This window comes from Tachyglossus aculeatus, chromosome 5 (genome assembly GCF_015852505.1).
Source record: "Tachyglossus aculeatus isolate mTacAcu1 chromosome 5, mTacAcu1.pri, whole genome shotgun sequence".
Taxonomy (NCBI): domain Eukaryota; kingdom Metazoa; phylum Chordata; class Mammalia; order Monotremata; family Tachyglossidae; genus Tachyglossus; species Tachyglossus aculeatus.
In genome coordinates, this window is record NC_052070.1 from 65,642,286 (window position 1) to 65,650,474 (window position 8,189).

General features: G+C 44.4%; 1 pseudogene; it reads left to right on the forward strand.

Annotated features, from left to right (window-relative positions):
• Positions 1-1,260: 1,260 nt before the first annotated feature.
• Positions 1,261-1,391, forward strand: LOC119929409 (annotated as a pseudogene).
• Positions 1,392-8,189: the final 6,798 nt, after the last annotated feature.

An 8,189-nucleotide genomic window follows, 5' to 3' on the forward strand; every position in this document is an offset into this window, starting at 1 on the left:
GTAAGCCCACGGGTGCAGAATTAAGAGAAGCACTTTCAGAACACCCAGCTGCCGCTGGTATGAATCGCTTTCAGCCCAGCTAGAGAACAGTAGCTGGCAATCTCCGTTGCTGAGGGGAGAAAGAAGGAGCTGCATTTACTTGAGCTATTCTGGAGCAGTGTGGCCTAGGGGGAAAGACACAGCCTTTTTAGTCAGAGGACCTGGGTTCTAATCCCGGCTCTGCCACTTATGTGCTGTGTGACCTTAGGGAAGTCACTTAGCTTCTTTGAGCCTCATTTACCTCATCTGTAAAAATGGGAATTAAGAACGTGAGCCCCAAGTGGGACATGGATTGGGTCCAGCCTGATTATCTTGTATCTACCCCAGGGCTTCTCTCTAAACTGTAAGATGGTTGTGGGCAGGGAATGTGTCTGTTTGATGATGATGGCATTTGTTAAGCACTTACTATGTGAAAAGCACTGTTCTAAGCGCTGGGGAGGGTACAATGTGATCAGATTGTCCCACATGGGGCTCACAGTCTTCATCCCCATTTTACAGATTAGGTGAGGCACAGAGAAGTTAAGTGACTTGCCCAAAGTCACACAGCTGACAACTGGGAGAGCCGGGATTAGAACCCAAGACCTCTGGCTCTCAAGCCCGTGCTCTTTCCATTGAGCCGTGCTGTGGTGTCATACTTTCCCAACTGCTTAGTTCAGTGCCTTGCTCACAGTAAGCTCCCAGTGGAATAGGATAGACTGATTCATTGCTTAGTACAATGTCTGGCACACAGTAAGCTTTTAACAAACACCATTAAAAAAAAAATTCTTTCATTCCAATTCCATTCCAATGCTGCGGCTCTGTTTTTTATGAGGATAGCGAACACTGGAATATTTTTTATAAAATGAAGTGGGTTGTGTTCAGCTTTCTGCACACTGAAACTCCCTGAATATACATGGGGAGAGACATGGTGGTAACTTCGCTGTTGTCCAGGTTTCCACTCCTAGAATCTCCTTACCAGCTTCACTGCAGAACTGAGGAATAGCTCAGATCATAGACTCAACTTTTCCATTATTTAGTTCTTAAGGACTAACCAACCAGATACTCCATAGTACTCTTGCAAGTGTCCTCATCTACTATTTCCCCTATGCCTTATCTATTTTAATGTCTGTCTCCACCTATAGATTGTAAGCTCCTCTTGAGCAGGGATCACATCCACCAATTCTGCTGCATTTTATTTTCCCAATGAAATGGCATTTGTTAAATGTTTACTAGGAGCCAGACCTCCTCTCAAGGTCGCACCTGGAGAGTTTCCTGTACTCTACCAGTCTTGGCTACAGGAGGGAGAGTCAAGCAGAGGCCTACCCATTCCATTCCTAGCTTGGCCAGTGAGTGAAAGGCAATCTGCTACAAGGCAAAACTCACCTGTGCCGGGCAGCAGCGGCATGGAAGAGAGTCGAGGGTGGAAACTTGAGTTTACTGCGCAAAAGGCGGCAGTGGTAAACCACTTCCTCATTTTGACCAAGAAAACTCAATGGATACACTACCAGAACGACTGCAGATGGACAGTGGGGCGTTCTGGGAGAGATATAATAATAATAATAATAATGTTGGCATTTGTTAAGCGCTTACTATGTGCAAAGCACTGTTCTAAGCGCTTGGGGGGATACAAAGTGATCAGGTTGTCCCACGTGGGGCTCACAGTCTTAATCCCCATTTTCCAGATGAGGTAACTGAGGCTCAGAGAAGTGAAGTGACTTGCCCAAGGTCACACAGCAGACATGTGGTGGAGCCGGGATTCGAACCCATGACCTCTGACTCCAAAGCCCGGGCTCTTTCCACTGAGCCACGCTGCTTCTCTGTCCATGGTGTTGCTATGGATCGGAAACGACTCGGCGGCATAAGACAAGACAAGGAGCCAGACACTGTTCTAAGCTCTGGGGTAGATTCAAGATAATCAGGATCATTCAATCATTCATTCAATCGTATTTAGTGAGCGCTTACTTTGTGCAGAGCACTGTACTAAGCGCTTGGGAAGTACAAGTTGGCAACATATAGAGACGGTCCCTACCCAACAGCAGGCTCACAGTCTAGAAGGGGGAGACAGGCAACAAAATAAAGGTTGAACACAGTCCACGTCCCACATGGGGCTCCCAGTCTTAACCCCCATTTTGCAGATGACATAACTGAGGCCCAGAGAAGTGAAGCGACTTAGAGCGACTTCCTGTAAGCACTTGGGAAAGCACAGTAGAAGAGAGTTGGTGGACATGTTCCCTGCCCACAGATGAAGTACAGTGCTCGTCACACGGTGAAGTCCTTGATAAATATTATTAATTGACTGGATACATCCTGGATTCAGCTGTGGGCGGGGAACGTGTTTTTTGACCAACTCCATTATATTGTAATCTCCCAAGTGCACACGGTAAACTCTCAGTAAGTATGATTGATTCATTGACTGACGCGTGGCATTGAGATGTCCAGAAAGGGAATATGAGGGAGAGGTGAAATGAGGTCACAGAGGCTGGGCATTATTTATATTAATGCCTGTCTCCCCCTCTAGACTGTGAGCTTGCTGTGGGTAGGAAATGTGTCCGTTATTCTTATATTGGGAAGCAGCATGGCTCAGTGGAAAGAGCACGGGCTTTGGAGTCAGGGGGCATGGGTTCAAATCCTGGCTTCGCCAATTGTCAGCTGTGTGACTTTGGGCAAGTCACTTAACTTCTCTGTGCCTCAGTTACCTCATCTGTAAAATGGGGGTTAAGACTGTGAACCCCTGTGGGACAACCTGATCAGCTTGTAGCCTCCCCATTGCTTAGAACAGTGCATTGCACATGGTAATCGCTTAATAAATACCATCATTATTGGACTCTCCCAGGAGTTTAGTACAGTGTTCTGCACACAGTAAGCGCTCGATCAATATGACTTTATGGATGAATGAGTGAGCTAGGATGGCAGAGCTGTGGATAGGAGCTCATTTCCACTTTAATGCATTTTTAGCTGGTAGGGTGGGAAAACACCCAACCCCTTTAACCTATCGAGTCAGGACCCTCTCTCAACAAGTAGTAATAATAATAATAATTGTGGTATTTGTTAAGCACTTACTATGTGCCAGGCACTCTACTAAGCACTGGGGTGGAGCCAAGCAAATTGGGTTGGGCACATCCCTACCTCACGTAGAGCTCACAGTCTTAATCCCCATTTTACAGATGAGATAACTGAGGCAAAGAGCTGTGAAGTGACATGCCAAAGGTCGCCCTGCAGACAGGTGAATGGGTTTGGAACTCAGCTCCTTCTGATCCCCAGGCCTGAGCTCTATCCACTAGGCCATGTTGCTTCTCATGATGAATCCTCGCTCTCTCACCTTCCAATACCATCCTGACCAAACGGCTTAGAGATTGAAAGCTCCAGCTTGTAGACTTTAAGTTCCTTATGGACAATCAATCAATCATCAATCAATCGTATTTATTGAGCGCTTACTGTGTGCAGAGCACTGTACTAAGCGCTTGGGAAGTACAAGTTGGCAACATGTAGGGACTGTCCCTACCGATTCTGTTGTACTGTACTCTCCCCAGCCTTAAGTACAGTGCTCTGCACACAGTAAACACTTAATAAATACAATTGATGGACTGATTAAGCAATAGACTGCATCCCCTCATAATAATAATAATAATAATAATGGCATTTGTTAAGCGCTTACTATGTACAAAGCACTGTTCTAAGTGCTGGGGGATATACAAAGTGATCAGGTTGTCCCATGTGGGGTTCACAGTCTTAATCCCCATTTTACAGATGAGGTAACTGAGGCTCAGAGAAGTTAAGTGACTTGCCCAAGGTCACACAGCAGACATACTCATGTGTATACAAGGTTCCCAGGGAAGTGTGGGACACTAAGAGATACATGGCCTAATGACTACAGTATGGGCCTGGGAGTAAGAAAGACCTGGGTTCTAATCCTGACTCCACCACTTGTCTGCTGAATAAACTTGGGCAAGTCACTTAACTTCTCTGAGCCTCAGTTACCTCATCTGTAAAATGGGGTTTAAGACTGTGATTCCCCATGTGGGACAGGAAATGCGTCCAACCTGATTAGCTTGTATTTACCCCAGCACTTAGTACGGTGCCTGGCACATAGTAAGTGCTTAACATAAGTAGCGTGGTTTAGTGGAAAGATCATGGTCTCGGGAGTCAGAGGTTGTGGGTTCTAATCCCAGCTCCGCCAATTGTCAGCTGTGTGACTTTTGGCAACTCACTTCACTTCTCTGTGCCTCAGTTACCTCATCTGTAAAATGGAGGTTAAGACTGTGAGCCCCACATGGCACATCCTGATTACCTTGTATCTTCCCCAGTCTTAGAACAGTGCTTGGCACATAGTAAGTGCTTAACAAATACCATTATTATTATTATTATCATTATATACCACAAAAAGAGATGGGGGAAGGGGGACTCTTCAGTCTGCCTCCTGAAATGATACCATCTCAGTGATTTGCCCTTTGCAAAAGGAATTTCTTTCCTGCTTTTATAGTTTTGTTTTTTTTCCCTCTCCAGTCTTTGCCTTTATGAGGCCAAAAGGGTTCCTGTGTTAGTCATCACCATACGGAGTGGATTTTTGAGGCAGTAATTGGCTATTAAGCATTTACCAAAGTCTTTGATCTGAGTGATGTGATGCAAAAAGATAGCAGAAACGTGCTCATTTGCACTGGCAAGGAGCAAAGCCCCTGCAAATTATGAAATCCCGTCAAATTAGCAAACCTACTATCCAACAAGGTTGGTTTCCTGCAATGAAGAGTGAGATTATCAAAGAAAAGGGTTTTAGTGAACAATGGAAAATGTATTCGGTGGTTTTCAAGGAAATGGGGCATTTTCCCTGGCTCGTTGACCACGTAGGGAGAGAAAACCCCTCCCGCTCTAATGATAAAAAGGAGCCCCTGCCTTTCCCTGCCAAAAGCTTGGGATCAGAGAAACTTAGGAAAAATAAGGGCTGTGTCAGACAGCTAGAGCAGGGAGATGGCACACCTCATTTATGTGGGCAGGTTGGCACAAAATGCCGGTTGGGAAGGATGATCCTCTTTTGGTTTTTACCATCAAAAGAGCCCTGAAATGCCGAGCTTGACTAAAAACATAGGAGATGAGATTATCTAAACTGCGCATTGCCCAAATGTCTATCGTAAATTGCAAATTGCCTTGGAACAGAAAAGAATGAAATATCATTTTTAATTGTGTATTTTGGAATGATCCCTGAAAGGACAACAAACGCCCCACAGATGTGATCTGGAATATCAGAACTTTAGCAGCCAGAATTTCGAGACCAGATACCCAGCTGGAAAACACTTGGTGCTTTTTTCTGATCATTAACTCTTTCAATTAAGCTTTTCCTGCAGCTGAAGCCCAATCCTCTCACTTTTGTTTTTTGTAAATGGCCAGGTGACAATTTTAGAGTGGAAGCCAACACGGAGCTAGCTCAGTTCAATGGCATTTTGTTTGGGAACAATAGCTCCTTTCCTTTTTTTTTAAGGTATTTGTTCATTCATTCCTTTGTATTTATTCAGCATTTTACCATGTGCAAATCACTGTACTACACACTTGGGCTTGTACAAAACAACAATAAACAAACATTTCCTGCCCACAATGAGCTTGTTAAAGCCTTAATATGTCTCAGGCACTATACTAAGCACTAGGGTAGAGACAAGCTAATTGGGCTGGACACAGTCCATGTCCCACAAGGGACTCATTGTCTTAATACCCATTTTACAAATGAGATAACTGAGGCACAGAGAAGTTAAGTGACGTGCCCAAGATCACACAGTTGGACAGAGCTGGGATGCAGCGTGGCTCAGTGGAAAGAGCACGGGCTTTGGGGTCAGAGGTCATGGGTTCAAATCCCGACTCTGCCAATTGTCAGCTGTGTGACTTTGGGCAGGTCACTAAACTTCTCTGGGCCTCAGTTACCTCATCTGTAAAATGGGGATTAAAAGTGTGAGCCCCCCGTGGGACAACCTGATCACCTTGTAACCTCCACACCACTTAGAACAGTGCTTTGCAAATAGTAAACGCTTAATAAATGCCATCATTATTATTATTAGCAACCAGTCTGTCCCAAAAAATTTGCCACTCATTTTCTAAAAAATGGTACTGCACATATCTCCCCACTCCTCAAATTCATTCATTCATTCAATTGTATTTATTGAGCACTTACTGTGTGCAGAGCACTGTACTAAGCACTTGGGAAGTACAAATCGGCAACATATAGAGACGGTCCCTACCCAACAATGGGCTCACAGTCTAAAAGATGGGCTCACAGTCTACCTCCAGTGGTTGCCTATTCCTCTCCATAGCAAGTATAAACTCCTGACCATAGTCCGCAAAACACTCAATCAACTATTTTATCCACTCTTCTCTCCCACAACCCCCCAGCTCACAATCTTCATTCCACTGAAGCTTACACACTGTACCTTAGTCTAGTCTCTTCCAATGCCGACTTACTGCTCATGTCCTTCCCTCTACCTGGAATATCCTGCCCATGCATATCCGACAAGTCAGAGCTCTCCCCATTTTCAAAATCCTTCCTGAAATAACACCTCCTCCTGGAGGTGATTCCTCCTCCCTAAACCCCACCTTTCCTCTTCTTCCATTCCCTTCTGCATCACCCTGACTTGCTCCATTTATTCATCCCCCAATGCAACCTCAAAGCACTTATGTACGTATAAGTAATTTCTTTATATTAATGTCTGTTTCCCCCTCTAGTCTGTAAGCTTGTTGTGAGCAGGTAATGTGTTATACTGTTATACTCTCCCAAACGCTTAGTACAGTGTTCTGCACACAGTAAGCACTTAGTAAATACATTTTATTGACTGACTGACTGACAGGAGACCTTCCACAATTACTCTCTAATCTTCCCACCTCAGCCCTGCCACAATTCCTAACCACTGAGGCCACCACAGACTCTGAAACACTTAAGTATGTATCAGATATACTCTAAAACTCCCCTTCTCTGTGATGTACTGATGTCTCTGCCTCCCCAGTTAGTTTGTAACTGAGGGCAGGTTTCCTATCACTGAGCTCTTTTGTATTCTCCAAACATTTAGTACAGTGCTCTGAACACAGGATATTCTCAGTTAATTTATATTGTTGCTGTTGGTGGTTATCCTGTGAACAAAAAGTAATTTTATTAAAATAAAAGACGCTCCAAGTTCTCCTTTGGGATTTAGATTTGCCACCTCAAACATTCACTAGGTCTTTCCTGCTCAGCTCCCCCATCTCTTTCCTTTCAGCAGACTGGGAAATGACAATCGGTGTCAGCAACAATCTGAGGATGGAAGAAGCAATCATTCAAACAATTGTATATATTGAGTGCTTACTATGTGCAGAGCACTGTACTCAGTGTTTGGGAGAGTACACCATAGCAGAGTTGGTGGACATGTTTCCTGTCCACAAGGAGCTTCCAGTCTAGAGGGACAGAAAGGAGTTGATCAGGATCAGAGTCCAATTGTAGTTGCTGCTCTCTTGCCCTGAAGAGGAAGAGCAACAACAAGAACATTTCACAGTTCTCTGCACACAGTAAGCGCTCAAGCATAGCCTAATGGTAAGAGAACAGACCTGGGAGTTGGAGGTCCTGGGTTTTAGAGCTACTCCACCACATACCTGCTGCGTGATCTTGGACGACATTTCACTTCTCCGTTCCTCAGTTCCCTCATCTGCAAAATGAGAATTCAATATTGTTCTCCCTCCTATTTAGACTGTGAGCCCCATGTGGAACCTAATTATTTGGTATCTAGCCAGTGCTTACTACATTTCTTGGCACATAGTAAGCACTCAACCACGATTATTATTATTCAATACCACTGATTGATTGGACCAAATGGAGATGTGAAGTTTCCTTATCAAGAAGACTCTAGCACATTGGAAATGTCAGTATTGGGTCAGAGCAGTATTATGTTTCCAACAGTGGCATCAGGGTGGTTGGAGAAATGATGTGATGGTTCCCTTCCTTGACACGGAAGTCAAAGTTCATGGTGATACCACCTAACTCTCGTCATCCCTGGCTTTCCCTCTGGTAATCCAGAACTAACTGCATCCATAAATTTATCCAACTTCCTCTTGTACCTACAGATATCTCCCGCCTGTACAACTTCAGGGGCTAACAAATTCCATATGTTTGCCACCTGTTGTGTGAAAAAGTGTTTCCTTTTTCCATTTTTTTTAAACCTACCCCCTAT